At 34.7% G+C, this 22,485-nt stretch overlaps 1 protein-coding gene across 1 annotated transcript in view; it reads right to left on the minus strand.

Annotated features, from left to right (window-relative positions):
- LOC145687313 (cell adhesion molecule Dscam2-like) overlaps positions 1–22,485 on the minus strand; it is a 1,291,367-nt gene that overhangs the window by 303,450 nt on the left and 965,432 nt on the right. The gene's annotated exons all lie outside the window — the stretch shown is intronic.

Genomic DNA, 22,485 nt, shown 5'->3' on the forward strand with positions numbered 1-22,485 from the left:
TTACTTTTCTGAAACGATGAGCTGGAGCATTTCTAATTTGTTATGATAATCCATTATCATCTCGAAGTTTTACTAACATAATACTTCTCCTTAATAGAAGTTAGGTTTTAAATTCTTAAAACACACCTTTGTATCTACTGCCTTGAAGACACCTGATGTATATATCCATTTTCCTAGTCCCCGTAGTACGCTCTTATAAAGAAGTGGAATTCTTTCGTACTGATTGATGGCCTTCTCGTCCAATGTCAGTGTTTTCTTGCTACAAAACTCTTGTAAGCACGAAAACGGTCTCTACAGCAGCTGCTCACGAAAAGGTAAGCCATAATTCGATTCTGAGCTCCATGTTGTATGTTGATTTTTATTTTATTTTACTTCCGACATCAACTTTTATGTAACTCCTGGAACGCTCAAATGACCCTTTACATATTACAAAAGAACGACAACGTAGATTTATATTTTCTTCTACACGCCGCTTATTCCTTCTCAAATTAGCTGAGAATGTATTCAGTATGACTTTATTATGTTAACAGGGTGATAAAAAAGAAAACTTTTTAAATAGCTCGTCTTGATATAGCGTTATTGCCATCTGAAACTAATAAGCAAACATTTTCGTATGAACTAAAAGAAGTCTCGACCAGTAAGCCTTTATGTATAAAACTTTCCCAAGAACCTAATAAAGTTGGAGAACTTATTAAATTAGTTTATATTCAAATAATAGATACTTTGTTTATTCTATTTGAGCAGTACATTTATTATACTAACGTAAGAGTAAAGTTCATGTTCTTATTTTCAGTTAGCTCCTCGAAAAAGAAAAAAAATAGTAAATACGTAATAGTGAAGTTATCAAATTACGTAAAGGGAAAAGCGGATTAAGCAAATAAAACTTATGGAGAAAAAAATATGGTAGTCATTTAAAGTCATTTATTTTTGAATTGACGACTCAAGGTTACCCTTCGTGACAGCCCTCTCTCCAACCTAATCTTTTTGTGTCCTGGTCTGATGCTAACAATCATACTGTTGTTTATGTCGCTTACCTTAAAACTGTAAACATTATTACTATCAATAAGAAGATTAGTAAATTTAACATACTATGCTATCTGTCTCATTTGAACTATTAGGAATAAGTAAGATTACATTCAAGTTTGCCTTTGAGAATAGATATAACTTTTACAATTAAAATACTGTATTACATTGTTTATATCCGTCAGGCAAGGCATTCAATTTAAAACAATTTTGCCAATAAGCTCATTATAAATAATAATAATAATAATAATCTTTATATTACTGAGGAAAATATGCAATATTGCTGCCTAACACATTTTATTACATATTGTTATTCTTACACGAATTATTCGTATGATATGATATTAAAGAAAATTATATATTAATGACATGACAGTTTTATGTAAACATGTTCTTAAACAAGTCAATTAACTTTATTTACATAATTTAATATGTAGGAAAATATGTTAAGATTGGATTGATGTGATTTTGAGTTTAGCGTCCTTTCCAATAGCAAGGCTACGCGAGACGTAAACCTACAGCTTAACGTAGGATGAAACCACATGGGCTCCCTCCGGGAATCGAACCCGGTCACCCAATCCTAAGATTGGATTGACAACACTGAATTACTCACAATGACCTGACTCGCTAATTTTAACGAGCCAAATAAATAAGGGAATGTAGGAAAACGAGTAGTGTGTCTTCAAGTTTGGTTCTTTGGAGTTCAGCGTCTCTTTCAGCGCCGAGGCTATACGAGACGTGGACTCTGGGATCTGCACCACATTTGCTTCCACCGGGAAGTGATGGTAGTTGTATTCATGACCTTTAAACTCAGAATGGATATATACAGTATTCGGTAAAAGAAACAGTACTGGAATCACATCGTTGACATTTATTTATTTGTTGTACAACATAACGAAACATAATAAAGGTTTTCGAATGGATGTCAACTAAATGTTACTCAACACATATTGCAAATTTACAAGGAGTCAATCCTATACATCATGTGTTCAAAACGTTGAACATTATGTTGCACATATTCTTCATAGCGGTCCTGTAGATCGATGAAAATGTTAGTGAAAACGGTTTGTTGGAATGACAAAGCAAATGACCGAATCTTTTCTCTTAACTCCGGTATAGTGGTAGGGAGTTATCTGTTCGGAAAATTGCTTCCTTCAGCATACCCCGTACATAGGAATCTGGAGTCATGAGGTGAGGGGAGTGGAAAGGATATGGAAAATCCGTTCCACAGCAAATCAATCGATGTTCAAACTCTTGTGAGCAGAAGGGTAAGTGACTCACTTGCAGTGTGGGTGATAGCTCCGTCTTGCTGCATCAATTGTTGTTATAACGACAGATTTTTCGTGCCGTAAAACCCGCACAAATCATGCAATACAGGGTCGATAATCAACTGTCGATTGTTGTGTTAATCAAAGTACTCATGGCGTTTCATCACTGAACCATATGTTACTGATGAAATCTTCATTTTCGTATGCCATAGCTAACACTCCAGAGCAATACAGTAGACGTCCACGCTAATGTCTTACAGTGAGACGCTACCCCACACCGTATGAGCGGAAATATTGGTCGACAATAAATGCCTCAACCTCTGTTGTGAGTAACATTATCTTCGCACCAACTGCACACTACGCTAGTTCACACACAACTGAGTTCACATGTGGCACTCACAGCTCATACTACATAGCATCAAGCGCCACCCATACGCGAATTTCAGTACTGATTGTTTTAACGCATACTACATATATATATATATATATATATATATATATATATATATATATATATATATATATATATATAGACAAAAACAATCTAAAAACACTTCATTCAGGACATTCAAGCCTGGCCCTCCACTGTACAACACGTGTTGCGGTTGCTGATTGTTTGATCGTTTTTGATTTTCAATGTTTCATGTGGACCTTCCTCTTCCGTCAGCAGTAACCAGTTCACCTGTGAGTGTCGTGGTGTCAGAATGGTGCGGTAAAATGGGAAACCTGGCAGACTTCCAAAGAGGCATGATCGGTAGTGCCCGTCTGGTTGGAGCTTCAGTGGCAACAGTGGCGAACATTGTGGGGTTTCGAAAGGCACTGTGTCCAATGTCACGGCGGCTTACACAATTCATGGGCAAACGACGTCTGCAAAGCACAACAGTGGTCGAAAGACAATTCTGTCAGATAGGGACCGGAGGGCATTAAAACGAATTGTAACAGCTAAAAAGAAGAACACTGCAATGAAAATTACGTCTGAACTCAATTCCGGCCTACAGAACCCGGTTTCATCGAAAACAGTGCGACGGGAACTTCATAAAATGAAAATTCATAGCAGAACCGCTATCGCCATACCCCTGGTTACAGCAGTAAAAGCGAAGAGGCGTATCCAGTGGTGTATGGACCACAAGGCGTGGATTCATGAGCAGTGGAAACACGTAGCGTGGTCCGATGAATCGACCTTGATCTTGTTTCCAACAACCGGTCGTGCTTACATATGGAGAACACCGTCGCAGGCCTATGATACAGATTGTCTGCTCCCAACTGTAAATCATAGGGGTGGTTCTGTTACAGTATGGGCAGTGATATCGTTGTTTTCTGCAGGTCCCATAATAGCCCTGCATGGAATGATGAATGGTAAGGCGTATGAGGCCAATTTGGGGGACCAGGTTCTATACATGGCCCAAATATTGTTCCCTGATGGTGATGGCATCTACCAAGATGATTTGGCACCCTGTCAAGCTGCAAAAACGGTGAAATCATGGTTTGAGGAGCATGACCAGGAGCTATAACACCCCCCCTGGATCCCACAATCACCAGATCTGAACATCATTGAGCCATTGTGGTCGGAGATAGAAAGGCGTATTCGGTCTCATTACCCTCCACCAGCATCCCTTAAGGAACTGGAATATGTTTTAGATTAACAATGGTACAAAATTCCACACACCACGATTCAGGAGCTGTAAACGTCCATTCCAAATCGGATCCAAGCTGTTTTGGACGCAAAAGGAGGCAACGCACCATACTAGGTATGATTTTCACACTTTTGCAAACGTCTTAGATTTTTTGTCCACCCCTATTATATATATACGTAGTGTGACTGCAAAGTTTTATGACAGAAACCGCCGCAACATTTGTGGTTTTCTACGAAAATATTAAAATTAGGATTTTTAGATTACTAGGATTTCGGCATCTAAGGTCATATTAGCCCGTCACGTATGAGGGATGACGTCCCTCGGCGATCACCATATCCGAGAAAAGGGAAGGAAGGAAGCGGCCTGGGACCTGTATGTTGGGTACCACTCCGGCATTTGCTTGGTGTGAATGAGGAAACCCAAAGAAAACTTCACTCAGGATGGCTGGCCTAAAAAGCTGTTACAGTTTTTCGACCGAGTGTTCCCACACGGAATCGAACCCGAGACCGCTCGCACCAGAGGCGAGAGCGTTAGCGACTACGCCATGCGAGGCCACTCTACAAGAAGAAATCGTAGGTTTTAATAAAAGATAATGTAGAGGGAATTCATATCTTCGTCCTATCCAATAACATGTCTTCGCTGTTTTTTTTTTTTTTTTTTAGCTCTCCTGATGTCCTTATGGTGATTTTAGGTAAAATGTAACTACTGGTGTTCTTTAGACAAGAAAAGTTTTATTCATTGCTTATATAATTTTCATATAATGGAGAAATGTGTTGTTGGAAATCTAGAAGGTTAAATGCAGAATCAAACTGTTAGCTGGGGATATATATGTCATTGTAGGATGCAAGCTGGCCAATGCAGTCAGTAATTTATTGTCTAAAATATTAAAAGTAATTATTATATATAATGTTGCATCTATAAAGATAATAGTAAGTTCCCCTATAGCAGAAAAAAATCGTTCTTCACTGATTTTAAGAAAATATTTATTGTAAGTACACACTTACTGGATTTACTTGATATATAACACAGGCACCAGCACTTTCTGGAGTTTTCTTAGTTTGAAATGCTTAGGGTTGCTTTAGTAGTATCGCGAGAAGGGTAGTTCGATCGTGTGCAAGGGAATTGCTAACTATCGAACGGGAAAAACGCTAAATTACAATAAGTATCTGCACAATATACTAAATGCACGTGTAATAACAATACTACTTTATAATGTCAAGTTTTACAATTATAATTGATTAATGAAACTACATTTTTAAAATTCCTTTTTTGGGTGAAAATGTATTAAAAGGAACTTGTAAGTGGAAAATATAATTAAATAAACTCATGTTGTTCTGCAAAATATAATATATACTATCCTTGTGATAGATTTATTTTAGAAAAAGAAAATATCAAATGAAGGACAAAAATAGCTGCCAGTTTTATATTATGAGAATGTTTAATGTATTACCTTTCCTGCAGATAGTTTTGGACTCTGTTTCAAGTAAACGCACACACTTTTTGAAGTACACCACAACCCAATATACTATGAAGTTTTTTTTTTTTTAATGAGTAAGGTTCAGTCTAAACTGTTAGAAATAATGACGATGAATAAATCAGTAACATAATTAAACGCTCATTTGTAAAATATTCTTTTTTTTTAAATAACGTTTCAATGAGAAAAAAGGTCCTCAATAAAACTATTTGAGACTTGGGAAAAAGTAAATATGTATTTTATTTGAGACAGAAAACATTTTTGATCTAAGTGTCAACCTCCAGTCATTTTCCCAACATTTTGTTTGTCACAGCTGAAAGGAAATGGCCAAACACTTTCCTCTTTAAATAAAAAAAAAATAAAAAAATGTAAAATTTGGTTAAGGTTAAGGTAACTTAAACCCTTTCAAGTATCAACAACTCAACTCTCTCAGCTACTTTGAAAATCAAACACTAACTTTTATTGTTCCTGAAAAATGTTCCGAGATCAGCTTGTGCCTCGTGATCGAGAAGACATGTGAAGATGATCTCCAGGTTTCTTCCGGCAGATCTGTCAGGCAGAAAGTGATGGACGAGGCCAACTTATCTTCTTTCTCTCTATGCGGTGATAACTAAACGCAGTGCAATCCATCACGTCCTTAATGGGGATAGGCCCTTTCTTAACCTTTGTTCTTTTGTTATTCATTGCTCCCAGCAAACATACTTCAGTGGTTTTCACAGATACAAACATTTAAGATGTTATTATTTAAAAAGATATAGAATTCTGATTTTATATTTTATATATGTGATATTTTATACCAGATGTTCGCATTTCTTTAAACTGTAGGTTTTGTTGTTCGCATACAGGTACAATGTTTCTTTCTTTAACGCTCTTTAGGGAAAAATGATATAACATGGGCATATTATATATATATATATATATATATATATATATATATATATATATATATATATAGTGTATCTTCATAACTACGTACTTATAAATACCATGACACAGGTGTAGCCTGCCTGCTTACCTCATCTTAAGACCGAAGGTTTTTGGTTCAATATTAGGCTCTACAAGTTGATAACATCAAACGCCTGATACCTTAATACTTAACGAGGTTTCCACATTTTGCTTCTCAGTTATTTATCAGAGTTAACTTGTATTTTATGACCACAAGCTGAAATACCCCTCCCTCGCATGGGGACAATAGTTTTAAAGAACTTGTCTGAATCCTCTTTCTTCTAATTTCAATGAAAGCGTAATTATAAAAATGTATAAGAGACTCTACTTTCGAGATAAATTTTGAAACACTTACCCCTAGAGTACACCTTTTAATCAAAGTGACTTGTTAAAAATACCCAGCTTGAGGTGGGTAATAACAATGTTCCAAAAATAATTCAAACGTTTTAGCCAACTCCCTGACCCCAACAACTATGGATTCAACTAGGTAATTTTGAATACCTTGTTTACATCTCTTTTCGTTCCTCATGTCGATGCGATTAAACACTGATTAGAAACAATTTCCAAGGGAGCTTTTGCCCTCTTAATCCGCTTTTCCGTATAAAAGAAAATATCCATATTCGGTCATTGTATGTCTACTTTCTACCTGCAACATTTCATGAAAATCAGGTTGCAATAACTCACTAAGGTTTCTTATTACACTACCTGATATATTAATATACTTTATTTAAAAACAACTAAAATGCATATTTTATTTTATCTAAGAATTCACATACCGAATTCCACACCTTCAACTTAGACGAATACTCACATTGGGTACTTCCTCAATAAAGAAAGATAATTTTATATATAAATTGTTAAAATGCGTTACATATTGATCTTTTCATCTCCAATTAAAGCGAATTCTCACATTCGGCTCTTTATGAATTAATAAAGATATATTTCAATATTATAAGAAATTGACCCCCTTTTCCCTTCTTAAGGACGGAATTTTTCAGACCTTGAAACACGCATTCTGTTACTTTTATTTGAGTGTTCATATACCGTTTTTTTCATTTATAACAAATCCTTGAATTAGGTATTTGCTCAATAAAGAAAGGGAATTTGGATATTACACAAACGATCTACTTTTCACATTTAAAACCAAACTTTTCAAAAAGTCTGAAACATATGTTTAATTAATTTTCTTTAAGATTTCATATACCGAATTTCACATCTCCAACTTAAGCAAATCAATAACTTCGATAATTGGTGAATGCATACAGAGAAATTTCAAACATTGTTGAAACATGCCCACTTAGGAGCGGAATTAAAAAAAAAAAAAAAACACCGAAATATGTGTCTTCTTACTTTTAATTTAAAACTTATATACTAACTTTGATATATCCAACTTAAGCAAGTCCTCATATTTGGCATTTTCTGACTAAACAAAGAGAAATTTGAGTATTTTAAAATGTCTTCTGTTTCCTCTCTTACAAGTAAAGGGTCCAAATGGATGAATCGAGTTGCGGGATGAGACATAGTGCGCTGATATCGTATGTGAAAATATTTATATGTGCAAAGTTATAGCGGCTGAGCGCCAAAAGAAACGGAGGGGGAGGGGGTCAAATTTGGTGGAAGAAGGGCTATGCTATGTTATTGAAATGTATCAAATAAACTGTTGAGTCGTTAAAATAGTGAAAGATAGACAAGGAAAACGGTGGTAGTTTCACATATTGATAAAAGAAGAATGGGTAGAGTAGATCATGAACTTCCGCTGCCATTTTAAAATCTGTAATATTTTTTGAAATGGAAAGGTACTCATGTGATATAACACTTAGGGACAGCATGTTCTCAAAAAGTCAATTATGAACTTTAATGACCGTTATCTGTACTTATTTGGAAGATTTAGGATCATCCTTATAGTTATTTACAAAAATGCTCGTATGTTGAAAGTTTGGATTATTACAAAAGAAAGTTAGTTAAACATATATATATATATATAAGCTAAGAAAACTAACAGTAAAATTTGGTATCCAAGTTGTATATTATTACACTATTATTATTATTATTATTATTATTATTATTATTATTATTATTATTATTATTATTATTATTATTATTATTATTATTATTATTATTATTATTACTATTATTATCAAATTTCACTGTTGGATATCAATTGGCACTGTTAGTTTTCTTGGCTTATAGATACGTTTAACTTACGTTTTTTTTTTTTTTTTTTTGTGATAATCCAAACTTTCAACATATGAGTATCAGTCTCCTAGATTTTCGTAAATAACCATAGAGATGATCTTAAATCTTCCAAATAAGTGCAGAAAATGATCATTATAGTTCATAATTGACTTTTTGAGACATGCTGTCCCTAAGTGATATATCACATGAGTACCTTTCCAGTAAAAAAAAAAAAAAAAAAATAACAATAAAATTTTAAAAGTACAGATTTGAAAATTGCGGATTTCAAGACGGCGGCAGATGTTCGTAATCTACTCTACCCATTCTTCTTTTATCAATATGTGAAACTACCACCGTTTGCGATGTCTATCTTTAGCTATTTTAACGATTCAACAGTTTATTTGATGTACTTCAATAACAAAGCCGTTCTTCCACCAACTTTGACCCCCTCCCCTTCGTTCCTTATGGCGCTCAATCGCTATAGGTTTGCACATATACATATTTTCACACCCTCTATTAGGCGCACTATGTCTCATTCCGCAACTCGATTCATCCACTTGGATCCTTTACTTGTTAGAAGCAAAATATTCTAGACCTCTGAAACACTAGTTTTAATGAAGAGTTTGTATGCCAAGTTTTCATCTTTCTAACTTCAGCGATTCGTGGGATAAATGAACCACCGTTACCCCATTAAGATACATATTAAAAAAAGAAAAAAAACTCTTATTTCTTGCATTGGTGACTGGAGGAGTATTCTGTCGAAATTTTAGGTTTCTAACTATAATAGCATGATCTGAGCGATGATAAATCACCCATATCTACTCTTTTATTACATATACATATACAATGTGTTTTAAAACAACACCGATAACGTTTGAAAAAAAAATGAAATCTTTAAGTTTTACGTCCCACGGTTATGCCGGTTAGGCTAAAGAAGACGGTGATGATGAGAGATGAGTGAAATGGTGGAATGAAGAAAGTGGGAGGAAACGAGAGAACCTCGAGAAAACCCACGAGCACGGTGTTTGTCCACCACAAAGTTCACTTGGCGGGGGCTGGGATCGAACGCTCTACCACTGAGCCACCGCGCCCCCGGTAACGTTTGGGAGGTGATTCCCAACACCAAGATAAGACAAAAAGTATAGTCCAGCCTGGGTGCACAAATGCTTCCTTTCGGAGCTATAGGTTGCCGAAAACATGAAAAAAAATAAAGGACCATAGCTCCAAAACTATGGGATATACCCTAGTCGGGTCAAGATTTAACTTAAAAATTAGTATGTGCTCTATCTAAATATTCATGTTTCAGAATCCCGAGGTACTTCTGTAACGGTTTTTACAGAGGTAGTTGATGAGTACTACAAATTATATGCCTTCAGCCAAACTCCATCTACAAAAATTGTTGCGCTAATACCGCAAGATTCTGAAACATGTATTTTTGGATAGGGCACGTATTAAATCCTAAGTGAAGTCTTGACCCGACTAAAGTAGTAGGTTCCATAGTTTTGGAGCTATGAAAATTTAAAGTTATTTTTTTATATTTTCGGCAGCATATAACTCCGAAAGGAAGCATTTGTGCACCCAGGTTGGTCTATACGTTTTGTCTTATCTTTATGTCAGGAATCACCTGCCAAACGTTGTCGGTGTTGGTTTGAAACACCGTGTACATACTACTAGCATTGATTACCCGCTTCGCTGGGATAAAATGAAAATTTAAATGCACAACTCCGTACCTCATGTCTTTGCTACCCGTGAAACATACTGTTTCCATTTTTAGTGGCATCGACTTAAACGGCATCGGAAAGAGTACTGTTCATCTCAGCGTCCCCAAAAACTATGGAATAGACACTTTTATCTGCCATTTTCGATCACACACACACACATATTATATATATATATATATATATATATATATATATATATATATATATATATATATATATATATATATAATATTAAACTCTTGCAGGGACATAGGTTTAAAAGTAAATGCAGAGAAAACTAAATACATGGAAGTGCGTCGGGACCGGAACACAGCAAATTATAAATGCGTTAAAATATTAAATAATACTTTTAATAAAGTGGATAGTTTCAAATATCTAGGATCAATATTAACAGAGGAAAATCATATTCACGGAGAAATTAAATGTCGACTAAAAGCAGGGAATTCGTGTTACTATTCGGTTCATAATCTCTTGTCCTTGCGAATTCTGTCGAGGAATTTGAAGTTTAAAATATACAAAACGATAATCATGCCTGTTGTTCTGTATGGCTGCGAAACATGGTCACTTACTCTGCGTGAAGAACATAGACTGAAAGTATTTGAGAACAAGATCCTGAGACGAATATTCGGACTCAGGTGGGTGGTCATGTAGCTAGAATGGAAGAAAGTAGAAACGTTTTCAAAGTCTTGACTGGAAGACCAATCGGAAAACGACCGTTAGGAATACCTAGGCGCAGACGGGAGGACAATATTAAGATGGATCTCGCAGAGATTGGAATCCAAAGTAGAAACTGGATGCAGTTAGCTAAGGATAGAAGTCAGTGGAGAGCTTTTGTGAACGCGGCATTGAACCTCCGGGTTCCATAGGCCATAGAGTTATATATATATATATATCCTTCCTATATGTTGCGAGATACGGCATCGGAAGTGTCACCGTTCATCTCAGCTACCACGAAAACTATAGATTCGAAACTAATATCGATCATTTTCGATCATTTTTATACAGGGTGGTTCAAAAGTAATTATACACCCCTGCATTGATAAGTATAACATTCTAGTTTACGGATTTATTTGATTCGACTGTTCTGGGCTTAAGTTATAAGTAAAAGACGTGAAGAATAACTAATATAGAAACTAGCTCTATATGTTTGATAACAACAAACGATGATCTAAAATACAGTGAGATGATCAGTACGAGACTCTATATCTACTTTTGGGCCGCCCTGTACATCTCTTTCCTCCACCTTCCCCAAATTTTGGTGCTGAATTTGGATTTAATCAGCATCAGAAGTGTCATTATGCATCCCAACAACCCCGAAAACTGTAGATTCGACACTAGTATAGGTCATTTTTGATCATTTATAAATGTTCCTCCCCCTCCTTCCACCCTAAATTCTGCAGTTAAAATTGTATGATATATCCATCCCAGGATCAAATCTCATCTATGTGAAAAATTTGATCGGGATCGGTCTGGCGGTTCAAGAATAATAAAGTCACAAAGACAGTCACTTTCATTTTCATTTTTTCATATATCTCCCTCACCCCGTCCCTTAAGTTGCACCGTCAAAGTACAATGATAAAAGTCATCCCAGGCCCGAACATCATCCATGTTGAAAACACAATCAAGATCGGTTGGGTGGTTCAAGAGATATTAGGTTTTATGTACTTTATATATATCTCCCACTCCCCTTCCCCAAACCTGAAGTTCTATTCCCAAAATGATATAATAAAAACCACCCTAGGTGCGAACCTCATCTATGTTGAAAATTTAATTGAGATGGGTCGTTTGGTTCAAGAGTTATTTAGTCACAAACCTAGTCACTTTTATTTTTATTTGAATTGATTCATATATATATATATATATATATATATATATATATATACTCCTACCCTACGTTGCTCCGCCAAAGTGAAATGATGAAATCGATCCCAGCCCCGAACCGCATCTACGTAAAAAATGATCGAGATCAGTCGGGCGGCTCAAGAGATTAAGAATCACAAACAGTCACTTTCAACTTTATAATATACATTATAAAACGTTTTGCTTGTATTATCCGAGAAAATTTTTTATTAAAAAAATATTCTAGTTCTGTGGCAGTTTGAGTCGAACACTGCTAAGAAAACCCCTACATTTATAGCCATAATGATTAATACCTCCATAAAATAAACATGCACCGAGGAATGTAATGTCGCTTACAAAAGATAATTTTTGATGGCATTAAGAGTCTATTTTGTCCAAAAGGCAGGATATATGCAATTATTTTGTGATACACTATTCTTAAGTTGCACCGTAGAAATATGTGGTTGCAGATAATCGTATAATATTTCATGAGTTGAAATTATCGCTTCTGATTTGGAACATAATATTTAGTAGGTTCAGTGCGAGATGTGTTGAATAAAATACAAATATAAATCACACTTTCATTTGTGTTCGTACTAAATCATATCTAACATATGTTCGTATTTAACAACTTTTCTCTTCAAAACTAATGTCACAACATCGCTATGTGATCTGCCTGCTACTGACAAAATTTATCGTGAAAATGATTTGAGATCCCTTTTAATATTCAGCGGCAAAACATGTTCATACTCTTAGAGGAGCAGCGATATTTGACTATTATGAATTAGTTTTACTCACAACTGAGAATATATTATTCGTTTGTACACCAACAACACAAATATTGATGTTCCAACCTAAATATAGTTACGAACTGTTACTGGTGGTATGTTTCATGTATGTTGGCAGCAAAGCTTGTTAAATTTTGCACTGTTCTAAAGGTAAACGGTAAAAACTGTCCGCAGTTTATATATACTGTGTTCACGTTCCTTAGTTACTATCACGTTCCTATACTTGACAAGGAATAAATGGTCGTTTATTTTATATATGACATTTAATACTGCCTTTGTCTTGATAATAAACAATAAACAGTAAAGCACAATCAACTGTTTCATCATCACTATTCGTTTTCAAATGAAGAAAGTCAGACAAGTACGGAGCGACGAATATTAACTATTAGGAATTAGAGCTATCCACAGTTCGAAGAGTACGACTATTATAATTAGATTTTTCTTAAATGTATAATTCATAATCTCGGAACATCAAACAATATATTTCATTATTTCATTTTAATTTGAAAATTACATTGCAATAATACGAGAGAGAGAGAGACAGAGAGAGAGAGAGAGAGAGAGAAATTATTAAAATTTGACTCTAATTGGTGATGGACGTGCCCTGCACAAAAGTGGGGCCATTCAATTTCCTTCTTTGGAGCATCTAATGTATAAGATGATGGTGTAAAATCGTATTGCAGAAATAATGATACGCCACATTGACCACTACCGTGAATATGGCCAATTCCGGAAAGGTGACGCGCCCTCTGGAAGTATGCTTGAAAGAAACACTTCATAAGAGAACTTATAATGGAGACTTTTGATGATTTTACCTTTTTTACTTGGAAGATTAGTGAATCACCTTTTCCTCATTAATACTGTACTATTTTTCCCCTAACCCTTCACCGAACTTTGACACGTCATACATAGCAAATCATATTTATATTTCAGTATACCTTCGTTCTGGAAACTTTAATAGCCAAGAGGAAAGAAGCCAAAACAACATAAATATTACAACGGATATATGTGTAATTTGTAATTAAAAAGTATGTAAACAATAATTAGGTGATTGACTATATATATATGTTTGATTTTAATTTGATTCTAACTGGAAAGGTTGGGTGAGGATATGATACATATAAACACAGTAACATAATTTCATTTGTAACACACCTGAAATTTTAAAGAAACAACCCACAGCATTGAAAGTAATTTACGATGTGCAAACACAATACACTTTATCATATTTGGTATTCACTAACCTAATTACCATGTTGTTGCATGGTATGCACAACGCAAGCCGCAATAATTTACAATCAACTATATGCGTATTGGTCATGCGGCTTGCCACAATACATATAAGCTAGTGTCTAAACATTACAGCGCAGTTCCCTTCCCATTGTTTATTGTGCAATTCTGTGGTGGACTAGTGTGTGAATCAATAACAGTGACTTCCGCAGTGATTCTTCTCCGGAACAAAAGACATGCTCACTGTTTACGAAGACTACTTACTTCTCCTTCTGGAGATACTATTAAGGGTGAAAGTAAAATCGAAATTCTTCGAGATTGGTTGGCGACGTTGTGAGTCATGCTAATTCTAGGACTCACAAGGCGGAGCTCCTCGATCCCACAGAGTATTTTTTTTAATCCAATAAAATGTTATAAGTCAGTTGTTCTTTTTCAGTTATTGGTTAGTTACGGTTACTTAGACAACTTGCATAGTAGTATTAAAAATAGTTCATAAATATCTTAGAAAATAGAGTAGTTGATCCGAAGAGCTGCCCGCTTGGGATTATCTGGAACCATTCCATTTGAATATCATAACAAATGTATGTTAAGTACCATACTATTTCATCTGGCCAGAATATCAAAGGTAATTTTATCTCTCATGTCTCCGAATTAAATGAAATATATATCTGACCATACTGACCAACTAGGCAACAAGTTTGTATTATTGATGGCAGCTGTTTGTACTTTTATGAGCCATAGTAGATAAAAAAATAGTACTGTAGCTTCAGGAAGAGAAAACAAAACATACATTATGTGTTTTATGTTCGAGGGTACATGTACGCTTACTAGCTAAGAAAATTTGCAATAATTCTTTTGTCTTTAATTATATAAAAATATTACAAAGAAGGTTCGAAGAGCTCGCCCCATACTTGGGATGACATGTTACCAAAGAGTACTTGGGATTCCTAGAATTAGGCGTGTATCAAACATATCAATTCTGGTCGTGTGTAATTAATTCATATGGTTCAAGGAATTAGAACGTTCATTGCGGTAGAAACAAGACTCCATTATCGAATAATATCATACGCCACGACAATTTAATTAAAAGTATTATCATTTATCTTTACAAGATCCATCTGTATAGCATACTACTTTTGGTTTGTCAAATGATTTCTTGCGAGTTACGACAAGAAATATGTATGTATTATGCAAGCATTTTCCATAGGAAAGTCATCAGAACTGCACCACCAAATCAAACATTCTTTTCTTGGTATGCAACTATCATGTAAACACACACACACGAAAAATATTGTTATTATTATTGTTATTATTATTATTATTATTATTATTATTATTATTATTAATAATAATAATAATAATAATAGTAATAATAATAATAATAATAATAATAATAAACATAGATCTCTACAGCTGCATCACATGGCACACTTTGGTGCTTGAAGCAAGTAGTTTACCCTTTTATTTATGATTCCAGTTGGGAGATTTATACCCAGAAAAATAAACTGCACAGTAAGTGCAGTAATAATTCGAATAAATAATTTTACTGCTTAAAGAGTGGATACTGGAAATGCATCAACGATCAAGGTTTGTTATTTATAAAAATCATATTTTAATGTATCATCACATATCTTCAAAAATGTTACCAATGCACGTATTATCTATTACATTTCAAAGACTAACGCATCAGTGAATTAAAAAGTGTATTTCATTTGGAGTTTGCACCCTCGTAGATAGGACAGTTTTCAACAACGGTTATTATTTTTCTACATCACTTAGTTTATATAGAGCACAATTCGTTCATCTCCAGACAAAAGGGCGTATCTTATTTATTTCAACTTTTCCAGGAGACAAGTTTAAAGATTTTATCATAATTTATTCTATAGGGTTCTGTTAAAATTTAATTTCCTCTCGTAAGTTATACATGAACCTCTGTATATCTGAAACGAAGGAGATGGAACTAAATTTTAAAAGAAGACCTAGACACAAAATATTGCCACTATAATAAGGTGTTGTGGGAAACGCTGTAAAAAAATGAATTAACTAATGATTGCTTTGAGAATGTAGTAAAATATCTATGTATCTTTCATAGCTTGAATAAATTTAAGAAACAGTTTAGTTTAATGTCTGTGAAACTAGAATACAGAATCACGGTTAAAATTCCAAAACAATGGCTAGTCTTGAAATGATTCACGGAGCAGAAACATGGTTAATAAAGAAAGCACAAGGAAAAAATAATGTTATCGAAATGAGAATGCTACGCTGGATGTGTAGAATAACAAGAAGATGCAGAGTAAGAATTGACAGATTAGGGGAAACAATCAAGGTTCTAGAGATATCTAAGCAGATCCAAGAAAAAAAACTGGAATAGTGTGGCTATCTAATGAGAAGATCAAACTACTATGTGGTTGGTTGAGTAATGACAATGCAAGTGGAAGGGAAGAGAGGTAGGAAGAGACTAAGAAGGAAAGGGATATACATAATTAAGAATGATTTTAGGGAGAAAGGCCTAACAGGGAAATAATTCCCGGATAGGGCTTTATAGAAAATACTAATCAGAAACGTCGACCCCATATAAGTGGGAAAAGACGGAGAGAAAGGATAACAATTAAGTGTTAATGGTAGTACGCTTCATGTACATTAGCGGTAAAGCTTGTTAAATATGGCAGTGTCCTAGGGAACGTACCGGAGCTGTGATAGTTAACTACTGGGAATTAGGGTTACCTAGACACAAAATATTGCCCTTATAATAAGGTGTTGTGGGGAACGCTGTTGAAAGAAAATGAATTAACTAATGATTGGTTTGAGAATGTAGTAAAATATCGATGTATCCTTCATAGCTTGAATAAATTTAAGAAACAGTTTAGTTTAATGCCTCATGCTTGCCCTGTAGGCTAAACGAAATGTATGTTAGACGCAAATAATGATAAGCAAGTAGTACTGTCACGTGTATACCACGCGAACTCCTTCATGGCTAAGTGGTTAGCATAAGCGCCTTTGGAGTGGGAGACTCGGGTTCAGTGCTCATATGGTATGAATCCCACAGTAAGCTTACGGTCCACGTCTCATATTGCCTTGCTGCTGAAAGGGAAGCCAAACTGAAAATCAATTAATCAAACGCGTACACCACATGCGGGAATTCGGTTAGACTATTTGCTTTGAGTTTAGCGTCCCTTTTAGCAGCAAGGATATAAGCGACATTGACCTAAAGTTGTGGGATTCGAATCACAGGATCTCCAGCCCGAAATCGAATCCGGCTCTCCCATGCCAAATGCAGCAACCAACAAGGCGTCTAGGTACAGTTAGGATGCTTATTATCAAGGGGCAGTTCATCTGTAATAAGCTCTCATGAAGCCATCTTTGAATCCACCGGATGGATCACCTTTTTCATCGAACTTGATTCCTCAGTTTTGATTCTTTACAGTCTGACCAAAGTTGATGGTGATCTATCAGGAAACTATTCCTCCTTAAAAAATGATAGAAACAAACTAATGGAAGCGAATTCGAGAACCGTGAGAAAACCCATGAACACAGTCGTGTCTAGAACTATAAAGCTAGCAAGAGGACGAACTAGAGAACTTGCACTCTTTATCATTAAGCAAGTGTTCCCACAGTTCGATTGAGCAGCGATTTAAAAAAAAATAATGTATAGCTCATGGATGAAAGCGTCTCCTTACACATGTAATTTGCTCTAAATTATAAATTACATCTGAGTAGTAAATTTACTTATTTATTTACGAAATGAGTTATTTGTTGTGACTATTTGACAACATCTTTTTATTGAAAAAAAAAAAAAAAAAATCAACCACTGAATGACATACATTAGTTATACAGAACAAATACTCTTTCTTTCACTCTTTCATTACATTTCTGCATACATCTTTGCAAAGGTTAGGAGTAAAGAACTTTAAAAAGGAAGTTTAGAAGCTGTTTTATTTGAACAATACTGTGCACGTTCTGAAGAGCGGTTCTCAAATTATATTCATGTATACATTTGTATCTCAAATTACATTAGTTACCACGAATGTCTGGAATAGTAATGCAAGGAAGATTTTAAGGTTCTTTGCATCCTTCCTGTATTTTCCTTCCTTCTATGTATGAACTGACGTTACATTAAGACATTCATTCCATTTAATGGACAAAAAGCAGCACATTGAGGTATGCAGATGTCTTTCTGCAAGGGTTCTCCATTAAAAAGCATACTTAATGGGATGATGGAGAACTGGGTTATGTTGCTATGATCCAGACGCGAGAAGCGTATCGGCTGAATGCAGAGAGTTGTTTGGCTTGGGTGTGCAGAAAATTAGATGAGAAGCGTAGTTCATCTTACCACAGCTTCATGGGAGGGGAAGCACGGTTTTATGTACTTGGGGCACCCACTTTTAATTTTGTTTCCAACTACGGACTTGTTATTTAGAGAGATGCATAAAAACAGCTCCAGTTATATGTTTCAGAGCTTGTGGCTTGGGAATGTATGGGTTAAATTTAACTAACACGTTATTTTTAAAAGAGAGAGAGAACCATACAAGAATAGAAAGTGATAACGATAAAAGTAGTATAAAAGACATTATTAGTATCACATAAATAACTAAATAAATTATTCTGTGTAGATTTGAAACTAGCAGTAAATACCTGAGAGAATAATAATAAAAATAAACTAAATCCTGAAGCTAGTATCACTGTTTACTGTTTGTAAACCGAGAAGATTTCATTTGTGATGGATTTGATTACATATTTCTTTTCTTCCCTTCTTTTATATAAACCTCTCCAAGTGAAAAGCAGCAGCATTTCTACACTCATTTAGAACTATACGAGCAAGATCCTTCAGCCGAAAGATCACCGCCTGAAATTCCACGGATAAAAACTTCGCCGCCCAAAACATTGCGTGGTCAAAATCTCACCGTCCAAAACCTTGCGGACAAAATCTCGCTAGGCTATATGCTGGCAGGTCGAAATCTTTCTAAACAAAACTTTGTCGTAACTATGTGAATGATTGTTTACGGTCAAAGCAATACTACTACTACTACTACTACTACTACTACTACTACTACTACTACTACTACTAATAATAATAATAATAATAATAATAATAGACTAATAATAACACAGACTTAAATAACATGAGGCCAGAAATAATTTAGACACTAGAAGCACAAAACATTGATGGGTTTAAAATGAAATATGATCGTGAAATAAATCTAAATTAGAAAGAAAAGAAAAAAAAAAACTTTTCATCGAATTCATCCTGGTTAGATTATCTAGTGAGTGTGAACTATGAATCCTACCAGGGTTCAAAATTCTGTCTCACGAATCTCTTAAAATAATAAGATGGAACTCTGCACACACAATTCCTTACTAACAATAAGCGGAAATTTGTCTTGACATTTTCGAAAATCGTCTTTTAAAATTAAAAGGGCGATTTCGATAGTCTTTTTTCCTCCAGATTCAAGAAATGAAAGTGATATTGTTTGTAATTACATCACTGGAAAATGGGTGAATCGTTTTAAATTTATGTTCGAATTTCGTACTTATCTCGAATTGGTTTTCTATCATTTCACTTTAATTAAGTGCACATCCTAAGTATGGAAAGGATGTTTAAAATTTCAACCAGAAAATAGAGTACCTAGTTAGTCCCTCTAACATGTAAGTTAGGCAGATGGAACTCGAAATGTAAATTTATCGTTAAAAATGAGCAAACACGTCATTCCAGCGTTTCCGAAATTTTTGCTTTCAAGAAAGGAAGAAGATAACATCTAGCGTTTCTCTCCGTTGTCAGGAGCGCCACACATCAGGGGAAAACTGCTGAACCATTCAAAATTAATTTTGTGCCTACTATACGCTTAATTTTCAAACTGCAGAAAACAATTTTTATGCTAAATACTTTTGAATTGAGAATAGTTTCTTTTGATAGCATTAAGAGGATACTGAAATGATAGGCGAAAAGGTATACGTCAACTTAGTGGTAGAGAGCTGTTCTCTGATGTTTGGGGCTCCTGGTTGAATCCGCGGCCAAGTAAACTTGTGGTGAACATCATGTCCGTGGATTTTCTCGAGGTATTTCCGTTTCTTTCCAAATACTCACTCCACTGATTCTTCCACCATCATTCACTTGCCTTGATCATCCGTCATAAGCATGGGACTCTAAACTGAAAAAGTATCATCTTTGTACGATATATAGCCTTTGTGATTATGATTATTATTATCTACTCATACATTGAAATGTTAGGATTATATGTCTGTCTCCAGTCTTTTCGACAATGAGATCTCGAAAACCACAAGTACTAAAAACGTGCCGTTTTCACTGGTCCATTCCAAATTTTGTAGATTGCCCAGTTCTATTTGATTTTTTTTAAAAAAAGTTCTTTATTACTTTTTTAAGGGGTACACTGGAAGTGTTGATTTTTTTTAAAGTACCATATTCTATGAGTTATGCTGCTTGTAGACGATCCAAGCAAGTTTGAATAAGACTCTTGTTCAAGACCATTCAATACTATTTGATGAAAAAGACGTCAACACTGACGTCATTTTTGTCTTGAATTCAATAGTTTGGTTCAAGAAATTTTGTTTCGGTTCTGTTCTAAACAATCCAATTCAAGAGCATTCAATAGCCAATCAGCGCTCGAGTTGAGTACAGGAAAATACAAAACAAAGATGATAGAGTAGTGAGACAGCGGCAGTTGTTGAATAAATATATTTTTATTACTCTTTTCCATAATTATCTGAGTTTCCAAGTTTGCATTAATATTAAACAAAAGCTAAGATATCACTGGAAGATATTGTTAGTATTTTTTGTTGATAATATACACGATTTACTTAGTTACAGTGCTTGCATACTCATAACTATTGTTAAATTTTCAGGATAGAAAAATATAAGTATTAATTTGAGAATTTAATATACAAGAATATCGGGTTTAGATGAAGGAAAAAAAAAGAGTCCATCAAATATATATATATATATATATATATATATATATATATATATATATATATATATATATAACTGACTTTTCTTTATTTAATAAGATGTTTTGTACTGTTATTAATTTGGGATAATATCAAATATTGCGTACAGATTGATAATATGCTCGCAAACTGAAGTACCCTGGAAATGAGTACATATTATCCTATTGTAATGTAATTATTTTGTCAGGAAATCCACACGTAAAGGTAGAGGTTGCTTTCCCGTAAGGTACAAATGCGCATCCTGACATATGCCACATAAAAGAAAGTGCAACAAATGCTATTTAACTGTGTCAGGGCAGGAGCATAGAAGGGGGCCCGTGCGAGAGTACGTCTGTACGGAGCAAGCGCGTCACCCACGGAGGTTATAGAGCAAGAAACATAAGGGTAATAAATAATAAATTAGAAGAGTGCAACAAACCATTGACATCGTATTAACTCATTTGAACTCAACTATAGCGTTTGTAGATTTGATACTGGTAACATTAAACTTCTAAACATAAAATACTGATTCCCTACATTATACAAGCATGTTCTGATAATGGAAATTATTATCTAAGACAGTCCTCTTTCATACGCACTCACACATTTTAACAGTAAAATTACTAAGTGTTTGAACGGCTATTCTTAAACAGTACCAAATATGGGATAGGTTTGTGAAGAAAGTCGATGCAGATATGGTCGGTAAGTCCAGTAGCTGAAAAAAAAAGCATCATCATTGCTTCGTTTGGTTTCCTGTATTTTCAGCCTTTTCTTCAAACTATCTTCAATGTCATAGCATAAATAACATAAAAAGGCAGTCATTGCCTCGTGATATACACAGCTTTGGGAAACAGTTCTATATTTTTCTTTGGTGTGATTCTGTCATCAGTACGCCATGTGAAGAATCAGATTTTTAAAAAGGCTTAGTACACGGAATGATTTTATACTTAGATAGCACTTTACTCTCTTAACGTAAACTGACCTAACCCGCATTTAATGTAAAAGGGACTAAATACATACTGAAAATTCGATTTCGTTGCTACAAAATTAATTTACCTAGTTTCTGAACGATTTAATATAATCTATTAAATTCCAAGAACCTGCAGAGAGTTAGGAAAGAAATGTTAATATTATAGCTATTCATGCACTGGTCAGAACTAAATCAGTACGCAGTTTCGCTTTCATTTGTTTTTATAGTTGCGGTAACTTGTTTTGGACTGCCACCTATCAACAAGTATACAAAACATGATTCAATACCTCTATGATCTCTAAAAGTTGTTTCAAGTTCATTCGAGACTCTTGTTCAAGTGTCTTGAACAATATTCCTTTGAACGTGTAAATTTGAGCTATTGAATGGTCTTGTTGAAGCTTTCTTTGACGATGTACAAACAACGTTATACATTCCAATACAACATAGCTGTACACAATGATTGTATATCTCTCAAG

Source organism: Thermobia domestica, chromosome 6 (assembly GCF_964235325.1).
Source record: "Thermobia domestica chromosome 6, izTheDome1.hap1.1, whole genome shotgun sequence".
In the NCBI taxonomy this organism is placed as follows: domain Eukaryota; kingdom Metazoa; phylum Arthropoda; class Insecta; order Zygentoma; family Lepismatidae; genus Thermobia; species Thermobia domestica.